At 42.2% G+C, this 22,116-nt stretch overlaps 1 non-coding gene and 1 pseudogene across 1 annotated transcript; one reads left to right on the forward strand and one right to left on the reverse strand.

Moving 5' to 3' along the window:
- The first annotated feature begins 1,293 nt into the window (after nt 1-1,293).
- Nucleotides 1,294-18,282, forward strand: LOC148210774 (uncharacterized; annotated as a pseudogene).
- Nucleotides 7,505-7,611, reverse strand: LOC148210775 (small nucleolar RNA R71). The gene has a single exon (XR_015792107.1). It is a non-coding gene; the product is annotated as a small nucleolar RNA R71 (small nucleolar RNA).
- Nucleotides 18,283-22,116: the final 3,834 nt, after the last annotated feature.

Raw genomic sequence — 22,116 nt, forward strand, 5'->3', positions numbered from 1 at the left:
CGGAATATGGAAGTATATGTGGACGACATGCTTGTCAAGAGTAAGCAGTCAAAGTCGCATCTTTCCGATCTGACCGAAGCCTTTGGAGTTCTGCGGAAGTATCAAATGAAGCTCAATCCAGCCAAATGTGCCTTTGGAGTCTCCTCGGGGAAGTTCCTTGGTTTTATGGTAAACAACCGTGGGATCGAAGCCAACCCAGAGAAGATAAAGGTCGTGCTCGAGATGGAAGCGCCCAAAACTCTGAAACAGCTTCAATGCCTCAATGGAAGGATTGCAGCTTTGAATAGGTTTGTTTCAAGGTTGACTGACAAATGCCTTCCTTTCTTCAAAGTCCTAAGAAATAAGGGACCATTTGAATGGACGACAGAGTGCGAGCAAGCATTGGATCAATTGAAAAACTATCTCTGCTCGGCACCTCTGCTCGCAAAGCTGTTGCCAGGGGAGAAGCTCCACTTATACCTGGTAGTGTCTGATAGCGCTGTCAGCTCGACCCTAATCAAGCAGGAGGGAGTGCGCCAAAGTCCCGTTTATTACACCAGTAAGGCCATGACTGAGGCCGAGACCAGATATCCCCAAATGGAAAAGCTGGCCCTCGCCTTAGTCACCTCAGCCCGAAGACTTAGGCTGTACTTCCAAGCGCACACCGTCGTAGTACTTACCAACTTGCCCTTAAAGACCATCTTCCATAAGCCAGAAACATCAGGGCGCCTGATGAAGTGGGCACTGAAGCTAAGCGAGTATGACATCCAATTCGAGCCCAGAACTGCGTTGAAGGGGCAAGCAGTGGCAGATTTCATCGTAGAGCTCACCCCACCATCTCAGTCGGCCGAATCCGACCTCCTGTGGACGATCTACGTTGACAAATCTTCCAATGAGAGAGGGTGAGGAGCAGGAATCCTCTTACTCGCACCAAGTGGCGTGCGGTTCGAATACGCCCTACGGTTCAACTTTCGGACTTCAAATAATGAGGCTGAGTACGAAGCACTTCTAGCAGGCCTACGCGTTGCCAAAGGACTGGAGGCCATCCACATCAAGGTCTTTAGTGACTCTCAATTGGTCGTAAATCAGATTAAGGAGGAGTATCAAACGAAAGACCCCCGAATGGAAAAATATCTAAGCAAAGTCAGATCGCACCTCGCCCAGTTCGAGACTTATGAGGTGAGTCAGGTTCCAAGGTCAGAAAATTCAAATGCTGATGCCTTAGCCAAATTGGCATCAGCATATGAGACCGACCTGGCCAGGTCAGTCCCAGTGGAGATCTTGGACAATCCTTCAATCCTGGATCCAGACGTGATGGAGATTGACACTCCATCACCCTCATGGATGGATCCAATCGTGGAGTTCATCAACGGAAATCCGCCGCAAGATCTGAAGAAGCAAAAGAAGATGGCACGGAAAGCAGCTCGGTTCATACTCCGAGAAGGGGCGTTGTACCGACGTGGCTTCTCCCTGCCTCTGCTTAAATGTGTGACTTCCGAAGAAGGCTTTTACATCCTTAGGGAAATCCATGAAGGAGTGTGTGCGAACTACTCTGGCTCCAGGTCGTTGTCGGCCAAGGTGGTTCGACAAGGGTACTATTGGTCCACTGTCGAGCAGGATGCGAAGCAATTTGTGAAAACCTGAGACAACTGCCAGTGCTTCACAAATATCATCCATCAGCCTCCGGAATTGCTCACCCCCATCTCGGCCCCATGGCCATTCGTGCAATGGGGAGTAGATATTATAGGTCATTTTCCTCTTGGAAAAGGGCAAACCAAGTTTGTCGTAGTCGCCGTGGACTACTTCACCAAGTGGGCCGAGGCCGAGGCGCTCTCTCACATTACGGAGACTAGAGTCACATCGTTCATATGGACGAACATTGTATGCCGTTTTGGTATACCGAACGCTATCGTGACGGATAACGGAAAGCAATTCGACAATACAAAGTTCAAGGACTTCTGTAAAAAGTTAGGCATAAGCCATCTCAGCTCGTCCGCTGCTCATCCGAAGGCCAACGGGCAGGTTGAAGCGATAAACAAAATTATAAAACGAGGACTCAAGCTGAGACTGGACTCTAGAAAGGGAAGATGGGCCGAGGAGCTACCCGAAGTATTGTGGTCATATCGAACCACCCCAAGAGAGTCAACTGGCGAAACTCCGTTTTCGCTGGCCTTTGGCTCTGAAGCTGTTGTTCCAGTAGAGATCGGCATGCCAACAGACAGGGTAGAGCAGTACGAGCCAACAAGGAACAAGGAAGAGCTACTCCTTAACCTTGATTTATTAGAACAGAAAAGGGAAATGGCTCAGCTGCGCCTTGTTGGGATTTTCTCTACCTTTAAAAAGATTAGAGACTCGTGCAAGCGAACACGGTCACAAGTAATACTCGGAAGTAATCCAAGGTCGAATCCTCAGGGACTTGTTGCTTTTCAAAATCAAGTAATGCAGTGAAATGGTTCAAATATGCAATTGTGATTTTGGAAGAAAATAATGGTGAAATGTTGTTGTTTGGGGTTTTAACTATCAAGCAATTTAATGAAACTCGAGCTCCTTGTATCCTACCTTAGTTTTGATGCAAAACATGGAGAACACACTATGTTGGGAAAATGCACCAGACGCAATTCTTGACTTTTCTTGGGATTTGAGTTCTACTCTTTCACTACCGCTTTTGGTTGCTGCAGAGGCTAGGGTAACCTACAATCATATTACTATATGTTATTACAATCCTAGAGAACATCTACCAATTCATTTGCATTATGGGTCAGAGGGCATATGCCTAAGACCATGTTTTATGCGCTTATTCCTAAGTCACATCCCATATTGGTTTCCTATTATTTTACCTAACTCACATTTCCCAAGGTTGGGCTTTAGTGTATAAATCAAGTTCCCACTGGCCAAATGGAAAAAAGACGTAAAGAGAAGTTTTTAGAAACTAACCGAAAAAAGTGCCAGGCGCAATCTGGCCAAAATCCCGAGCGTGTTGAAAATCAAATCATTTGACTAAGGCATTCCACAAGGAGGTTGATAACTAATTTAGAACATAATTAAATGAATGTAAATGCACGAAAACATAAATAAATTATTTTTCATTGAATTTAAATGAATAAATAAGCCGTACAAAGAGTTCTAGCTTAACCCTCTTCTCTCTCGAGCGTGAGGGGAGTTGAAACTCGCTAAAGAACTTTAAAATAACAGAATGAACAAAGAATGAAAGTAAGAACTCGAATTAAAAGCACTACGAAAGGTAAAAGCGTGAAAAACAAAGAAATGAACAACTAGAACATGAACATAAACCCTAAAAACGTGTTCTACAACTAGAGAGCATCTAGAAGAAGATGAAATGAAGCTTGGAAGGAATGATTTGCTGAGGGATGGATGACTTCCTTTTATAGCATCATAGGTTGGATGAAACTCCCCTCCATTTTAGGTGGAAAAAGATTGAGATTCACCTAACCACCTCACTTGGACTTGGACTCATGGTTTTGAACATGTGGGAAATGTCCTCCTTGCCCTTCATTAATCAAAACGTGCGTTTTGACAAATTGCCCTCCAAAAATGCGCCAGGCGCAATTATGCAAAAGACAGAATTCTGTTATTTTCTTCCAACTTTGACCGCATTTATCTCATATTTTTCGTAAAGTACCATAGTTTGACTTTTATGCAGAAATAATCTATGTATGTGTACTTTAAGAATATGTGGTCATTTTTGGCAAATAATAATGGAAAATGGGTAAAAAACGTGGTCAAACAGGGCTACCGACACATGTTTCTGCAGTAAAAAGTCAACCCTAACACGCCTAGCAGAGTATCAGAATAGAATGGCCAGACATTACAACACCCGAGTTCGACCTCAAAGCTTTCAAGTTGGGTATTTGGTCCTAAGGAAGATTCAGAGTCATGTGAGCACTCTTGGCCCGAGTTGGGAAGGACTGTTCGAGGTTAAAGGCATAATCTGACCTGGAATGTACATGCTGGCCGATCTGGAAGGAAATGTGCTTGCACATCCATGGAATGTAGAGCACCTAATGTAACGCCCCAGGCCCAGGATTCAGAATCCGGTTTCAGATGCTTTGTCCTCACTCACATGCTTCCTAGTAAAGCAACTAGGAGATTACCCAACCTAAGATTGCTCCAAGCCAAGCAGGCTTAATTTTGCACGAGTCCTTCCAGCATGCTTTGTCCTCACTCACATGCTTCCTAGTAAAGCAACTAGGAGGTCACCCAATCTAAGATTGCTCCAAGACAAGCATGCTTAACTTTGGAGTTCTTACGATTGAGCCACCGAAAAGGAAGGTGCACATTGTTGGTTTAGGTAGTGACTATCAATTCTTTTTAACCCTTTATTGACCATTCTTCAATAATCTCAGGATCCCTCTCATTCGGATGTGGTATCGGTTCATTCATGTACGCCTCCTCTCGGGCGTCACATGCCCACCAGCTTCCGCCTTGGTTCGTCCCCGAAGCACATCTTACTGGGAGAGGTTCCACTCTGATACCATCTGTAACGCCCAAGGATTTTCAACATCCCAAACGGGGACCGTTACTAAAACCACCTTAAAAGTCCCACTCGAAATAAAGAAATGACAACTAACTACTCGAACTGGGCAAATCCTACCACCATTTTAATTGCTCGACCTAAGCCTATGAATCCCTCATTTCACAGACAAACAAAATAACTTGTCCTCCGTAGACAAGTAATACAATTCTCTTCTACTTGAGTTAAACTTAGGCGAACATGAGTAAACGACCATGGCCTAACAACAACCTATTTGACAGTAAATTAATCATGCACTAATAATAGCAATAAACTCAACGCCTAAATCCACTACGCTTCCGCTGCGCCACTTTGAATAACAACAATAAAAGGAAGGACAAAAACATCCAACTAAGAGTTTATCCAAGCTTTAACTTCCAAAGTTAACGAGTTCTAAAATAAACAAACCTAACATAATTTTAATGAACTCAACGACCTAACTTTTAATGAGAAGTCAAACTCAGTAACAACACAAGCTAAAGCTTTTGCCAACCGCCTGAACTTTGCACAACCAGGGTTATAACACATACATAACCGAAACAAGTAACCTCATAACAACCTAATCTAATCTCAATGAATCTACACAAAACTAGCCATAGTCTTTCTTCTCAAGTCTCCTCCGCACCATTGATTACGCTTGTTTACATGCGTAAAAAGAAGGTTTTAGATGCTGTTTTTACTATGTTTCAGCTTTGTTTCGGATTTTTCTCGATCGTTTGAGTTCCAATTCATGCAAAATTCATATACTATGGTTTGTCGATGGCTTATATTGTATTTATGACATTTTAGGACCATTTGAGAGTGCAAATTAATCAAAAGAAGCAAAAAGACGAAAAAGTTACATGGGAGGCGCCAGACGCCTGGGCTGCCTGCAGAAAAACAGGTTTTCTTCCAACTTTGCCCTTAATGAAACGCGTCTTCCCATGCGTTTTGGTGGTTCCAACCGATGCATACGTGTAGAAGAAGTGTTCCACTATCAGTTTGAGCACGATTTGGTCAGTCAAAGGAGTTGGAAATGGATGATTCACCATCATTTTAGGACCTACCTAACCAATTCTGCACAGCTATAAATTCCAGCAACTTCTCCACCAAATTCATCAAGCCTTGCTTCCTTCTCTTGATCATTTTTAGTGTTTCTTTGTTGCTTTCTAAGTAATTTTGAGTTGCTTTCATTAGTTGCTTTTGGTTTTTAAATCCCGAGTACTTTACATTCTTTTATTGAGCTTTGTTTGTTTCCATTTGTACTTAGTTATTTTCTACTTATTCAAATATATAAAAATCTAGCACTTTGCTTATCTTCTCTTTGCCTTTACTTTATTTTTAGTTAAGAGAGTTGTGTTTTTGGAGGAAAGAGCACGTGACACTCTCCCTTGCTTGAAAGAGAAGGGCGAAGCTCTCAATCCCGATAAAAACTCTCCGTTAGTTAACTTTTGTTTTTCACACATGCATTCCACATTCAACCATTTTACTTGCTGTATTTTCTTCAATATGTCTTTCTAAATTCCCGTCTCTAGCCCGGTTATGGATAGTTAGCCTTTTATGTCTAAAAAGGGTTTGCTAAGAAGTAGTGTTTTTACTTTCCATTCATTGCTCAACATGTTTTCCCAAAAAGTTAGGATTTAGAGAAGGCCACTGTAAGTCTTAACAAGTCAATACTGAAAAGGTTGCTTATTTGCATTGTTGAGTGGTTAAACCGAGGAGAGGAGCGCCTTAGACATAAGGGTTCCGCTTAAGTAGCCTAGACATAGGACCTTAACCCGAGGTTGCGACTATTTCCATCCTAAAACTAAGATATATCTCATAATAGACATATTAGGGAATGTCTTAGGACTTTGAACTTGCTTAGACATAAGTAAAGTGAGAAGCGTAGTCGTTAGTTTCTAAAGTAAAATGCATATTATCCTTAGCATGTCCTTGATTCTTTGTTGGCTAACTTGAAGTAATTCGGGCTAGGTTTTATTATTATAAGTCCAAATCCCAAATCCAAACCATTATTTGTGACCGCTTCCCATTTTACAAGAATCACTCATTCCAACATTCACTATTCTTTAAAACTTTAGAGTTTGGAAATTATTTAGAAGTCCTTGAGGATCGATACTTGGATACTTCGTCCATTTTATATTACTCTGACAGGTGTGCGCTTGCATCTATATAATTGTTACCACGCTTAGTGCGTGCGTTCAGCAAAAACATCCCAGTCAAGTTTTTGGCGCCGTTGCCGGGGACTTTAGTTTTAAAATTATTTTCAAATTCTTTTAGTTTTTATTTTTTGTGAATTGTTGTTGGGTGTAATTTCCATCCACCGTTTTTGTTCTATATTTTTGGTCGTTTATCTCACAAGGGTAAGTTAAAGTGCATGAGCACAAGATCTTTTCTTCTACCCCTTGACCCTGAGATTGAGCGGACCCTTCGAAAAACTCGAAAGGAGCAAAGACTTCGAAAACAAATAGAAAAGCAAAAGAGAGAGAAGGTGAAATCAGTCCTGAAAGTGAGGTAGAGAGTACGAGCACATCAATGGCAGATATTCCACCTCGTGATCCGGTTGATCCACCTGCTGTTAACGGTAATATGAGGGATCATGCAAGAAATGATGAATTCAACCATATCCAGATGGCGGACAACAGAGACGTGGCAATGCGAGAATATGCCGCCACGGCTTTTCAGAACTTTGATTCAGGGATAGTCAACCCTATTCCAGCCCACGCAAACTTTGAGCTTAAACCAATGATGTTCCAAATGTTGCAGACAATTGGACATTTTGGAGGGCAGGAACATGAGGATCCACATGATCATCTGAAATCATTCATTCAAATAGCAAATGCATTTCGATTACCTGGTATAACAGACGATGCTCTGAGACTAACACTTTTTCCATTTTCTTTGAAGGACCAAGCTAGAGCATGGCTCAATGCATTTCCACCGGGATCCATCACCACATGGGGGTCGTTAGTGGAGAAGTTCTTAACAAAATTCTTCCCACCTACTCGCCACGCTGATATCAGAGAGGAGATCATCTCCTTTAGACAGTATGATCGTGAACCTGTTCACGAGGCGTGGGAGAGATTTAAAGAACTAATCAGGAAATGTCCGAACCATGGCTTGCCGGCATGCATCCAGATAGAACATTTCTTTAGAGGTTTAGATCATCCTACTAAGATGATGCTAAACAATGCTGCCAACGGAGCCTTTACAAAGAAGACATTCAACGAGATAGTTGACATCCTAAATGACTTAGCTTCACACAACGAACTATGGTGTTCGCAAAGATCTAGGGCAGCACCAAAGAAGCAAGATCCAGCTGGAGTTTTGGCTCTGGACATTGCGACCTCGATGCAAAAAGAGATGGTTACAATGAACCAGAGGCTAAAAGAGATGGCATTGGGAATAAAAAATCCATTAGCCACGCCGATACAACCTGTGCAGTCGGATTATTGCACTCCTGCCCCTGTTTGCCAAGTCAACGATCTCATTTGTTCATTCTGCAGTGAAAACCATATTTATGATAATTGTCCACATAACCCTGCTTCTGTTTTTTATGTAGGACATGGGAACAATAGGAACTTTAACCCATATTCGAACACCTACAACCCAGGTTGGAGGCACCACCCTAATTTCTCATGGGGAGGACAAGGAGGTTCGAGCGGTTTTAATCAAGGGCAGAGCCAACAGAACAAGCAGCCCTATGTTCCACCTACACAGCAATACATCCCACCACCGCAACAGCAGTACAATCAGAGAACACAGACTCCACCAGTTCAAAATAACAACTCAAATCTTGAGAATATGATGAAGGAGTACATGGCCCGAACCGACGCAGTGATACAATCCCAAGCGGCATCAATGAGGAATTTCGAGACCCAATTGGGACAACTCACCAATGAATTGAAGAATAGACCACAAGGTTCTTTTCCAGGCCATACTGAATTACCAAAACGAGAAGGGAAAGAAAAGTGCAAAGCTGTCACCCTCAGGAGTGGACTGGCATATGATGGACCAACAATGCCAACAACAGATGTACAGATTCCGTCCACTGAACCAATTGTAAAGATACCAGAAAATCCAACAACACCAGAAAAAGAAAATATTAGAAAAGGTAATGAGGACACCCCGAGTGTTCCTCCACAGGTACAGCCTTCTTTTACCCCTACTCCCCCGTTTCCACAAAGATTAGTTAAGAAAAATAATGATTCCCAGTTTAGAAAATTTTTAGATATTTTAAAACAACTGCATATAAATATACCATTAGTAGATGCTCTAGAACAGATGCCAAATTATGCTAAGTTTTTGAAAGATATAGTTTCTAGGAAGAAAAAAATAGGAGAGCATGAACTGGTAGCCATGACAAAATGTAGTAGTGAAGCTGTAGGCAGCCCGCTACCCATGAAATGTAATGATCCTGGCAGTTTTACCATTCCATGTTCCATAGGAGGAAAAAACTTAGGTAAGGCATTATGTGATCTAGGCGCTAGCATTAATCTTATGCCATTATCAGTTTTCAAATCTTTAGGCATAGGAGAAGCTAGACCTACTACGGTTACCCTCCAACTAGCACATAGATCTATTATAAGACCTGAGGGAAAGATAGAAGATGTTTTAGTCCAGGTGGACAAATTCATTTTCCCTGCGGACTTTATCATTCTAGATTGCGAGGCAGACTTAGACGTTCCCATTATTTTGGGAAGACCATTTCTAGCCACTGTGGATACAGTTTTTAATGTGAGGAAGGGAGAAATTACAATGAGGGTAAATAATGAAGAAGTTAAATTTAACGTTCTAGACGCCATGAAATTACCAGGAGACTTTGAAGAGTGCTCTGCTATAAATAGCTTGAATCCTATTATGTTTGATGAGTTTTATGACTTATTAGTTACAGAGATTGAAGAAGAGCCTGATAAGATAGCAGAAGGACCAGAAGATGTGGCTAGTCCTATTGAAAAAATACAAAAGAAGAATGCAAGTCGTTACTTCCGTCCATAGTGGAACCACCCACGTTGGAGCAGAAGCCATTGCCGTCGCATTTGAAATATGCGTATCTAGGGGATAACGACACTTTACCAGTTATTATAGCTTCCAATTTATCACCTACTAATGAATATTCTTTATTGCAGATTTTGGAGAAGCACAAAAAGGCCATTGGATGGACGATAGCAGATATCCGAGGGATAAGCCCGGCCTTTTGCATGCACAAAATTCTATTGGAAGAAGATGCTAAGAACTCTATTGAGAGTCAAAGGCGGTTGAACCCGAAGATGAAACAGGTTGTAAGGAAAGAAATTCTTAAATGGCTTGACGCCGGTGTTATATACCCAATATCCGACAGCAGCTGGGTAAGCCCAGTACAGTGTGTACCAAAGAAAGGGGGTATAACCGTGGTGGCCAACGAGGAGAATGAGCTCATCTCAACCCGAACTGTGAGTGGGTGGAGAGTTTGCATTGACTATCGCAAACTCAACAAGGTAACGAAGAAAGACCATTTTCCTCTCCCGTTTATTGACCAGATGCTCGACCGTCTGGCAGGTAAGGATTTCTATTGTTTTTTAGATGGATATTCGGGTTATAATCAAATTACTATTGCTCCAGAAGACCAAGAGAAGACAACATTTACGTGTCCGTATGGTACGTTCGCTTTTAGGCGAATGCCCTTTGGACTATGAAATGCACCCGCGACATTTCAGAGGTGTATGATGGCCATCTTCTCTGACATGGTAGAAAATATTCTAGAAGTTTTTATGGAGGACTTTTCTGTTTTTGGAAATTCTTTCGACGCTTGTTTAGTTAATTTGGAGAGAGTATTGGAGAGATGTGAACAAACAAACCTAGTCCTAAATTGGGAGAAGTGTCATTTCATGGTACAAGAGGGTATTGTTTTGGGTCACAAAATTTCCAAGCAAGGAATAGAGGTAGACCACGCTAAGATAGACATCATTTCAAAGCTACCTCCTCCTACAAATGTCAAAGGGATTAGAAGTTTTTTAGGGCATGGGGGATTTTACCGCCGCTTTATAAAAGACTCTGCTAAAATTTCTAAACCCTTGTGTCAATTGTTAGAACATGATAGACCATTTGTTTTTTATGATGACTGTTTAAAATCATTTGAAACGTTGAAAGTTGCTCTAAGTTCAGCTCCTATAATTATCGAACCTAATTGGGATTTACCTTTTGAGCTCATGTGTGATGCCAGTGATTATGCAATAGGAGCTATGTTAGGACAACGTAAAAACAAGATCTTGCATCCTGTGTATTATGCTAGTAAGACTCTGACCGGTGCACAACTCAATTACACTACTACTGAAAAGGAACTGTTAGCAGTTGTGTTCGCCTTTGATAAGTTTAGGTCTTACATGATAAGCACAAAAGTCATTGTTTTTACTGACCATTCTGCTTTAAAATATTTATTTGCTAAAAAAGATGCTAAACCACGTTTGATACGGTGGATTTTGTTACTTCAAGAGTTTGATATTGAAGTTAGGGACAGGAGGGGTACTGAAAACCAAGTTGCTGATCACCTGTCTAGATTGGAATGCCCGCTCTGTGATGATGGAACTGTTATACGTGAACAGTTTATTGACGAGCAACTCTTGCGAGTTGATTCAGTTCCGTGGTATGCCGATATAGCAAATTATTTGGTAAGTCGAATAGTTCCTTATGAGTTCAACAAGCAACAGGTAAAGAAATTTCTAAATGAAGTTCGATTTATCGTTGGGATGAGCCTTTTTTATATAAGCTAGGACCTGACAATATCTTACGCAGGTGTGTCGCAGAAGAAGAGCACGAGGCGATATTAGACGCTTGTCATATGTCTCCATATGGAGGACATTTTGCAGGACACAAAACCGCAGCTAAAGTTTTGCAAAGTGGGTTCTTTTGGCCCACTCTGTTCAAAGATGCACATAAGTTTGCCCAGGTTTGTGACAAATGCCAACGGACAGGTAATATATCTAAACGCCACGAAATGCCTCAAACCCCGATCCTGGAGATTGAAATATTTGATGTGTGGGGTATAGATTTTATGGGTCCATTTCCATCTTCTAATGGTAAGCTTTATATATTGTTAGCAGTAGATTATGTTTCGAAATGGATAGAAGCCATTGCAACTGCTACCAATGATTCCAAAGTTGTCATTCGTTTTCTGCAAAAGCACATTTTTACGCGTTATGGAACCCCGCGTTGTCTGATAAGCGATGGGGGGGCTCATTTTGTGAATAGGTCTATGCAAAAGTTGCTGACTAAATACAATGTGCGTCATAGGGTTGCAACAGCATATCATCGTCAGTCGAATGGGTTAGCCGAAATATCTAATAGGGAGATAAAAAACATTTTAGAAAAAACTGTAAATCTTAACCGTAGGGATTGGTCTTTTAAGCTTGATGATTCACTTTGGGCATATAGGACAGCATTTAAGACTCCCCTCGGCATGTCCCCCTATAGGCTAATTTTTGGAAAAGCATGTCATTTGCCTCTTGAGCTAGAATATAAAGCATTTTGGGCTACTAAGAAATTAAATTTTGATTTGTTGGCTGCAGGTGAAGCGAGGAAGTTACAATTGTTGGAATTAGAAGAACACAGGCACTTTTCTTATGAGAATGCTAAGTTGTTTAAGGAAAAAACTAAACAGTGGCATGATAGGCGTCTTCGGCCGAACAATCTTCAAGAAGGTGATCTGGTTCTGTTATTCAACTCTAGGTTGAAACTTTTTCCTGGAAAACTTAAGTCTAGATGGTCTGGTCCCTTTCAAATTTTTAAAGTCTACCCATATGGGGCAGTGGATCTAGTTGACTCTAAGGGAAATGTTTTTAAAGTAAATGGGCAGAGACTTAAGCCGTATTTTGGAGAACCAGTGGATAGAGGAAAAACCTCTATTCAACTTTCAGGTCAATAAATTTTTGCGAAAAATGTTTTTTCCTTCTTATCTGTTTTTGAAAGAACAAAAGTAAAGGAAGGAAGTCTTTTTGTATCTTGTATTTTCTCTTTGTATCATTATAAAATTTTTCTTATTAAGAGAATGTTTTTGAAAACGTTGAAAAAAAAGAAACAAAAAAAAAGAAAGAAAAAAAAAACGTTGAAAAAAAAAAATAAATAATTACGCAGGCGCCTGGCGCCTGCCCTTTGCGAAAATAAATCACGCAGGCGCCTGGCGCCTGCCCTGTTTTCCAGCAGTTCGAATTTCGTTTTCCTTCATGGTTTGGGTTTTAATTTTCGATAGCATGGGCTTTATTTTGGGTCAAACATTAATCCTCTATGATTTAGCTTTAAAAACTTCTCTTCAAACTCAAATTTTGTTTCCCTAATCCTATTTTGTATTCAAATTTGTTTTCTTTTCCTTTTAGGTTTAGGAAACTTAGTTGAACTTAAATGTCAATCCCTTTCCATTTAGGATTTAGTTTGGGGAAAGCTTTAAATAGACCCATTGCCTAAGCTTTACAACTCCACCAAAACCCACACAACTCTTTTCTTCCCCTTGTTTTTTCGGCAAAAACCCACTCCCTTCATCACCCTTGTTTTCGATTTTCAGCTACCAAAGAGAAGAAGAAATTTCCAGCATTTGCTTACATCTATGGCTTCCTCTTCTCAACATACTTCACTTCCTACCTCTTCTACTCAAGCTCCAAATGCCACAAGCATTCCTTTTCCACCATTGGAGAACTTCCAACACCACATGGGTTCAGATTCTAGGCTAGCTGCTGTTAGGGGAGGAAACCCGCTTCAAACATTTGAATGTCCTCCATCCCAAGCTCCTACACAACATCCTATAATGAGCCCACATGGTTATGTTAATTTTCAACAACTACCCACCTTTAATATACCTCAAAACAGTGAGTTTAGGGCTGAAAATCCTCAACAACTTCCTCCAATGATCAATCCGGGTATGTACCAACCGTTTATGTTTAACCCGGTTCCTTCCTATCATTTTCCCTTGTCTCAAATGCAAATTCCAGCTAGTGTTCATCCTTATGGAATGCCAAACCCATCTACTCTATTTCCTAGCCTTCCACCTTATTATGGAATGGGTCATTGGGTACCTCCACATAATTATAGTATGATTTCACCTAGAGTTTCCCCACCACCTCAACTTCCATTCCTAGAAAGAGGACCTCAAGCACCCCAATTGAACCCTAACATATCGAGTACCTTCAACATGGGATAACTAAAACCCTTAGAGCCTCCTAGGTTGCCAACCCCAACCAATATGCCAATGGATGCAGGAGATGAGCATGGAGGAGAGCAAGAGAAGAGCCATAGCCATAGGCTAGAGCCCGGGGTTTCGATAGGGCAAAAGAGGAAGGGCAAGGAGGTGATGATAGACCCAGAAATTGAGGAAGATGGGAGTAGTAGGCGTCTGACGCATAAGGATTCAACTATGGAGAACAGGGACGAGGAGCAGTTTTATTCATCTCCATTGATTATTACACCGGAAGATGGTAATGATGATTTTCTACTGGTTTCACGAGGACATTGTTCAAATATGCCGGAAACAGAGGATACCGAGAACGAAGTGGTGAGAACAGATACTCAGGAACCTTCCCCATTGGATACACCTACAGAAGGAGCGTTTTGTAGTCACCAAGAGTTGCCTACTAGGGCAACTGGATCTACTCCGTTGGCAACGGATGAGTATGTCACACCGATGGCCACTCTACCAGGGGTAAGGGATGCTCACACTATTCCTTCTAATACAGTTAACCCGCTTGGGTGTGATACAGGTAGATCCAAGGTTGGGGAGAATAGTACTCAAGAACCTACCAGCGAAGAAGATCTTGAGGACACGCAGACGATAAGGGAAATGTTCCAATACAAGAGGCAGGAGAGAAAAAGTTCAAAACGTCGTGCAGTTCAGGCTAAGAAGCCAACAGTGCCCGTGAATGAACCTAAAACGAGAGCTGCGAAAGCTAAAGCAGCTGAAGCTAAGAAGAAGGTAGTGGCACCTGGGCCAGTTGATACAATTGAACTAGACTTGTCTGAGGGAGAGGAGGTCGAGACGAAATGGAACGCGGCAAATTTAGCCACTCGAACTTCATTAATGAAATCCCGTAAGATTATGACAGAATTGGGATTCGATCTCACTCTAGGAGATGTGCCTGATGATTGGAGGGAGACCGCTAGAGACAAAGAGTGGAGACCACTCATTCAGCCCATACAATGTGAGGCTTTGGAGTTAGTCAGAGAGTTCTATGCTGCTGTCCATCCCCAGTCACATATAGCCATAGTGCGCGGGAAGGAAATACGGTTTGATGCCACTCAGATCAACTACACCTTCAACATTAAGAATATCAGAGATGCTGTGGGCAATAAGATGTTAGTGACTCCGACTCTAGCACAGCTTGATGAGGCTTTAGAATGTGTTGGGAAGCCCTCTGCCACTTGGGATTTGACTACACATGGCAAGGTACGACTAAAACCCGAGGATGTTTCCCTAACTGCTGCAGGATGGTTATACATAGTCAAAAACAGAATTCTGCCAACGGAGCATGATGAGCATGTCACTCAGGATAGGGCACTGCTGGTTTATGCCCTGCTAAAGGGCATAGATGTGAATTATGGAGAATTGATCAATACTAGTATCCATGAGTGTGCCCACCGAACACGTGGTAAGCTTTATCACCCACGTTTGGTCACTTCTTTATGCTTGCGACAAGGTGTACAGCTCCCTGAGGATCAAATTAAGAGAGATGCCCCAATTGTGGAAGAGAAGAATATTCGGCGTATTATCGCCCATGCGTTACAAAGAAGGGAAGGTATTGGGATGTCTCCTACATCGGAGATCCGTCGTCTTCGAGAGGAGAACCAACAGCTGCGAGATCAGGTTCGAGAAGTCGTGCAACATATCTACAACTTAAGGGCTTCATTGGATTTTGCGGTTTTACCTTCATGGCCTCCAGCGCTAGCTGCTATCCTTGGTCATCCATCTCCCAGCACTGACACTGATCCTAGTCCACAACCTCCGACTTCATGAAGGGGAGGTTCCTTCTTTGCTATTTTTTGTGTTTTCTTCTTTTGGTTAATGACGTAGTTTGCATATTCTAGCATTACTACGCATGTTTTTTTGTATTGATTATGTTTCGAGCTCAGTTGAAGCATGAATAAATTAGTATCGTTTATCTTCTGATCACTTAAAGTATGCCTTCACTTAACCTTAGTTTAGCTTTTCACATGCCTATTTTGAAGCATCTGTGCTGTGCATGTGATTTCATGTCGATGATGATTATAAGAGATTGTTGAGTTTTCTGTTGTATGCCTGACTAAGCTTTGAGCTATTTCCTTTGTTTATGTGATAAACTCATTTTCTTTTATGTCTTTTTGATCTTTACAGACTTTAGGCTCTTTTCTTTGCCCCTATATAGGAAGTCCTTGTCCTTTTTACTGTTAAGCTTTTTTTCATCCGATGCAAAAGTCTTTTCCCAGTGAGGACACTGTCTCTCTTAAGTTTTAGGGGGACAGTCGTTGTGTCAGTCGTTGTTTCAGAAAGATAAGGTGTTATTTATATTTGAAAAATCATGCTATTTTCTTTTGAAAAAGAGTCAGTTGGAAAAACAAATGCTATTAAAAAAAGAAAGTGTTGAAAAGAAAAAAAAACACAACAAACAATAAAAAAAATTGCAAAAGAGTAAAAAGATTCTTGTTGAGAGAAAATAAGAGTGGGGAAAAGACTTGTGTTAGAAAGAAAAGAGCGGTAAAAACAATGAGAGTTAAAGAAAATGTATTTATGATTCCCGAGTCCTACTGTAGACACCCATTTAGTTTTAGGTTGGGTGTTGACTTTGAAAATAGCAGTAAAGATGGTGATAAGTGACTTCGTGTTTCTCATTGTCGTCGTTTTATGACCTAGCTGTTAGTTCAAAGTCTTTCTACGAGTAGCTGTGGTTGAAACCGATGTTAGTGTGTGGAAACCTCAGGGGCTAGTAGCCGGTCTGTCAGATGTAAAAGTCTTAGTGTAAGGAGGGAGTGTGCAGATTCCTTAGGGGTATTTGAAAACGTTTTCTGTTTTTGAAAGAAAAAGTTTTTATCATTTCAAACTTGGTTTATAGTGACTAAGTTTACAAAGGCAATAGAATGGTAGGCTCTGACATCTTTTCCTCGAGACAATTTATGATTGAACATCTCGGTTGCTTTTGCTTTTCCTTGTCCATGTGTTAGAAAGCTGATTAAAGTTGCTAAGTTTTGCTTGAGGACAAGCAAAAAGTTAAGTTTGGGGGTGTGATTACGCTTGTTTACATGCGTAAAAAGAAGGTTTTAGATGCTGTTTTTACAATGTTTCAGCTTTGTTTCGGATTTTTCTCGGCCGTTTGAGTTCCAATTCATGCAAAATTCATATATTATGGTTTGTGGTTGGCTTATATTGTATTTATGACATTTTAGGACCATTTGGGAGTGCAAATTAATCAAAAGAAGCAAAAAGACGAAAAAAGCTTCATGGGAGGCGCCAGGCGCCTCGGAAGCCTGCAGAAAAACTGTTTTTCTTCCAACTTTGCCCTTAATGAAACGCGTCTTCCAATGCGTTTTGGTGGTTCCAACCGATGCATACGTGTAGAAGAAGTGTTCCACTATCAGTTTGAGCACGATTTGGTCAGTCAAAAGAGTTGGAAATGGGTGATTCACCATCGTTTTAGGACCTACCTAACCAATTCTGCACAGCTATAAATTCCAGCAACTTCTCCACCAAAATCATCAAGTCTTGCTTCCTTCTCTTGATCATTTTTAGTGCTTCTTTGTTGCTTTCTAAGTACTTTTGAGTTGCTTTCATTAGTTGCTTTTCGTTTTTAAATCCCGAGCACTTTACATTCTTTTATTGAGCTTTGTTTTGTTTCCATTTGTACTTAGTTATTTTCTACTTATTCAAATATATAAAAATCTAGCACTTTGCTTATCTTCCCTTTGCCTTTACTTTATTTTTAGTTAAGAGAGTTGTGTTTTTGGAGGAAAGAGCACGTGACACTCTCCCTTGCTTGAAAGAGAAGGGCGAAGCTCTCAATCCCGATAAAAACTCTCCGTTAGTTAACTTTTGTTTTTCACACATGCATTCCACATTCAACCGTTTTACTTGCTGTATTTTCTTCAATATGTCTTTCTAAATTCCCGTCTCTAGCCCGGTTATGGATAGTTAGCCTTTTATGTCTAAAAAGGGTTGCTAAGAAGTAGTGTTTTTGCTTTCCATTCATTGCTCAACATGTTTTCCCAAAAAGTTAGGATTTAGAGAAGGCCACTGTAAGTCTTAACAAGTCAATACTGAAAAGGTTGCTTATTTGCATTGTTGAGTGGTTAAACCGAGGAGAGGAGCGCCTTAGACATAAGGGTTCCGCTTAAGTAGCCTAGACATAGGACCTTAACTCGAGGTTGCGACTATTTCCATCCTAAAACTAAGATATCTCTCATAATAGACATATTAGGGAATGTCTTAGGACTTTGAACTTGCTTAGACATAAGTCAAGTGAGAAGCGTAGTCGTTGGTTTCTAAAGTAAAATGCATATTGTCTTTAGCATGTCCTTGATTCTTTGATGGCTAACTTGAAGTAATTCGGGCTAGGTTTTATCATTCTAAGTCCAAATCCCAAATCCAAACCATTATTTGTGACCACTTCCCATTTTACAAGAATCACTCATTCCAACATTCACTATTCTTTAAAACTTTAGAGTTTGGAAATTGTTTAGAAGTCCTTGAGGATCGATACTTGGATACTCCATCCATTTTATATTACTCTGACAGGTGTGCGCTTGCATCTATATAATTGTTACCACGCTTAGTGCGTGCGTTCAGCATAAACGCCCAGTCAAATTGATCGAATTCAAACCTCGAAACCCACGGGTTCGAGGTGCGACGTCAAAATCAATTGTGAACCAAAATTCAATCCTTTGAAGGTTTAAGTTAAAGGTGCGATGTGGAAGGTTCAAGAAATTCAATCCTCTAAACCCACGGGTCCGAGGTGCGATGTGAATGTTAAATATGGACTCAAAATTCAACCCTTTGAACGTTCAAGTTAAAGGTGCGATGTAGAAAGTTCAAATTGCTTAATATTATCTTTTGGACTTCCGAGTTCGAGGAGAAATATAAAAGGAACTCTCAAATTCAAACCTTAAGTAAGAGGTGCGATGTGAAAAGAGTTTATCCCACACTTAATCCTTTAAACTTATGAGTTAGAGGTGCGAGATGAAATTATTCATATATGAGTTTTGACTTACAAAAGCAAGTTTAAAAAGCTCAAGGGAAAAAGTAATAAAAGAATAGACAGAGCTCATTGCACAGAAGTAAGGGGATGAAGACTTCATTGATTAAAAGACAGAGCCAAGGCTTGTATACCTTGCAGCTCTGCCCTGAGACTTACAAAAAAAAAGGAAATAAAAATACAACAAAATCAATGAGGAATCTCAGCTGCTCCCGAGATGAGAGGATAGCTCGCCCTGAGAACCAGAAGGTTGACCTCCTGAGATCCGCCCTGCTGCGAAGGAGCTTCCTCTTGGGTAGTGCCGACCTCGTTAGGCTCCTGACTAGGGGCATCGTCTTCGTCCAGGTCGGAGTAGTCAGAGTCCAGATCTCTGACGTACTTGTCCACCAGGGTTGCAGGACCTGGAGTGCCGTTGGGCCCAGAAGCCCATTTCTCAGCATACCTCTTCTTTAGATTGCCGAGGTCGACCTAGAGGTGGGGCATGTCAGCAGCAATGCCTTTCATCAGAAACTTGAAGCCTGCATCGCTGAAGTCCTTGGCAAACCCATCAAAATCTGGGTGTTGCCTGAAGGCTGCTTCCAGAAGAGCTCCGTTGGCAAGGCGTTCCTTCTCCGCCTTGAGCTCAGCAGTAAGGCGCCCAATTGTAGCGTCCTTCCCTTCGAGGGTCTAGAGCATGTCGTCCTTCTCCTTAAGGAGTTGGAACTTTTCCTTCTCCAGCCCTTTAGTGATGGCGTGGGCAGCTCGGAGGTGGGCCTTATGCCTCTCATCCTCCCTCTTCAGCAGCTCGGCCTTGGCTTCTACCTCGGCCCTCAAAATGTCCACCTCGCTCCGAGACTTCAGCAGCTCGCCTTTGAGCGTAGTGGCAGCCTCTAAGGCAGCAGAAGAATTCTCCCTCTCTTTCGCTGCCAAGGCCTCCCTTACATCCAGCTCAGCCTTGATCATAATTGCCGAATGGATGGAAGCAGTGAACACTTGCAAAACACAGAAAGCAAACATAGGTCAAACCAAGCCATAAGTTGGGAAAATGAAACAAAGTTTAGGAGTAGATCTTACCTCGACAGCGTGGTCAATAGTCCGTTGCAGCACGGACCCCGGATCGCTCACAAACTTGGATGCTCTTATGAGACAGCGATCCAAGCATGAAGTCGAGATGCGTGACACTTGGTCCTTCACCCCGGAGCTTGACGGTTCCATTCGGAACCGCATCTTTACGTCGGACGTCCCCCCCATCTGAGCTTCAAGGTCGTCCACGAGGTCAACATGGCTCGTGGGTAGTTGGCCACGAGGTCCAACCTCCGAGGAGGAGATGGCTTTCTTATTTTTCTTTCTCTTCTTCAGAGGAGAGCCCTCCTCACCTCGCAAAGAGGCGACACGTCTAGCGCCTCAGATTCGCTCCTCGAGCGCTTCTCCCTGGAGCGCTCCCCAGTAGAATCCAACTCGATCACCAGAGTTGGATCTTCAGAGGATGGCCCAGCCTGGTCCTGAACCGCAAGTTGATCCACAGCAGTAGTCACTGGATCAGAGCTTTGAACAGTCTTAAGGGCGTGAGCACGACCTTTAGACTTGCGCTTCACGCTGCTCGTGAATCCACACACCATGGCCGCAAGGCAAGTAAAACAAAAAGTCAGAAATGAAAGGTAAATTAAAAAATAGAAGTAAGGCCGAGCTCGACTTACCGAGTTCGGAGTTTGGCCTAGAAGCTTTGATGAGACGAACTAAAGGGTTGTAGTCCAACAGCCCCAACTCTAGGAGCAGTTTGTCAGTCACCAAGGTTCCGATCTTCCGACCCCTTGGGAAATGGTCTTTGTAAAACTTGAGAGTGTCAAAAGAGGCTTGTGTGAGCTCGGGAATCGGTTTGATCGACACTGTACAAGACAGAAAAGATTCAAGTTAGACATGAAAAAAGAAGAACGGAAAGATTTAAAGACGTAAGCATAACAGCCTCATACCTAGGTTCCCAAACCTAACAAGCACGTCATGGAAGGGACGACCTGATTCGTCCTTTGCCAGCCATTCACCTGAGGCAAAGAACCACTTTCCTACCCATCATTTGATGGAGGTCGCCCCTTGACTATACCACCTGCGCCTTTTCCTTGCGCACATATAGTACCAACCAGGCTTCTTAGCTATCCTTTTGGCTTCGAAGCATCCAAAAAGCTGCTCAACGTTCAGCAGCTCGGCCTCATCCACGTCCCGAGCTCGCAACCAGAAAAAGATGGCCAACGCAAAAATGACGCCCCATCCGTTGGGGGCACTTGAGCAGGAGCCAATCCAGTTCGGTTGAGAAACTCTTGGGCAAAAGGGTGAAGAGGAAGTCTGAGGCCGTACTCAAACATTTTTAAGTAAAGAGTGACCCACCCCTCTGGAGGACTGTCAGCTCTTTCCTCTTCCTCCGGAATCTTAAGGAGGACGTCGTTTGGAATTTTAAACCCCCTACGGAGGGGTCCGAGATAGTGCTCGGGCATTTTCGAAGGGTATTCCAAACCCTGGCCCGAGGTGAAGTGTCGCTATCCTCACCATCATCCGAAAACCTAAAGTTCTCTATCTCTTCCAGCTCGGACTCTAACCTAAGGGCTAAGTCCTCCCCAGAATCAGTTGGTTTGGGGGACGAACTACTTACAGTCCGACCTGCACTACCTAGGCTATCACTACTGGAAGGGGAAGACAAGAAAACTACCATATTTGAAAAAGAAGAGTAAAACGAGAATGACTGACCTACAGAAGGTTCGAGCTGGTTTCAGATCGAACTCCAAGAATTCAGGGAACGTAAGGTTTGACCTGAAGTCTCAGAACTATTTATAGCTAATCGGAAAAACCTCTGCACCGTACACGTGTAATCAACGAGCGACTAGGATCATCTCGAGATCCGTAACGACGGAATACTTGAGTGCTCCGACAACCTGGCAGATCGAAACATCTTCCACAACGATCACACTCTCTCTACGAATTAAAAGTCGCCACGTGTCCAAAATGGAATCGGATGAACTTCTCTGCCAGGTCGAGATCGAACCTGACAGAGAGGGGGCCAATGTTTGGGGGTAAAAATACCTAGGACACGTGGAGGACACTTATTGGTGTTTGAAGAATTAAATAAAAGGAATTACCCAGGTCCACCTCGGCCCTACCGAGGAGACCGGGTTCGCCCATTGAAAAAGGCTAAGTATAGATGTCGAGATTCGACCTGGCTGGGGCTCGATCTGCTCGGAACCTGTAACGACCCAGAATTTCCCACACACCTCTAGGTCACGTTAACTACCCAACTAATTAAATTTAACCCCAACTACATCCTGCCAACTTCCTATGCAAACAAACATATAACATCAAGTTCCAATTCTCATCAATTTAGCGATAAATCAATCCCATAGAATATCATTCAACAACATTCATGAACCACCTCACGAGGCAAGTTTATTATTCAATCTAGATGAATCTAAATAAATGGAATAAAAC

The sequence above is a fragment of the Momordica charantia genome (genome assembly GCF_013281855.1).
Source record: "Momordica charantia cultivar OHB3-1 chromosome 6 unlocalized genomic scaffold, Mcharantia_2.0 BLBB01000006.1, whole genome shotgun sequence".
Taxonomy (NCBI): Eukaryota; Viridiplantae; Streptophyta; class Magnoliopsida; order Cucurbitales; family Cucurbitaceae; genus Momordica; species Momordica charantia.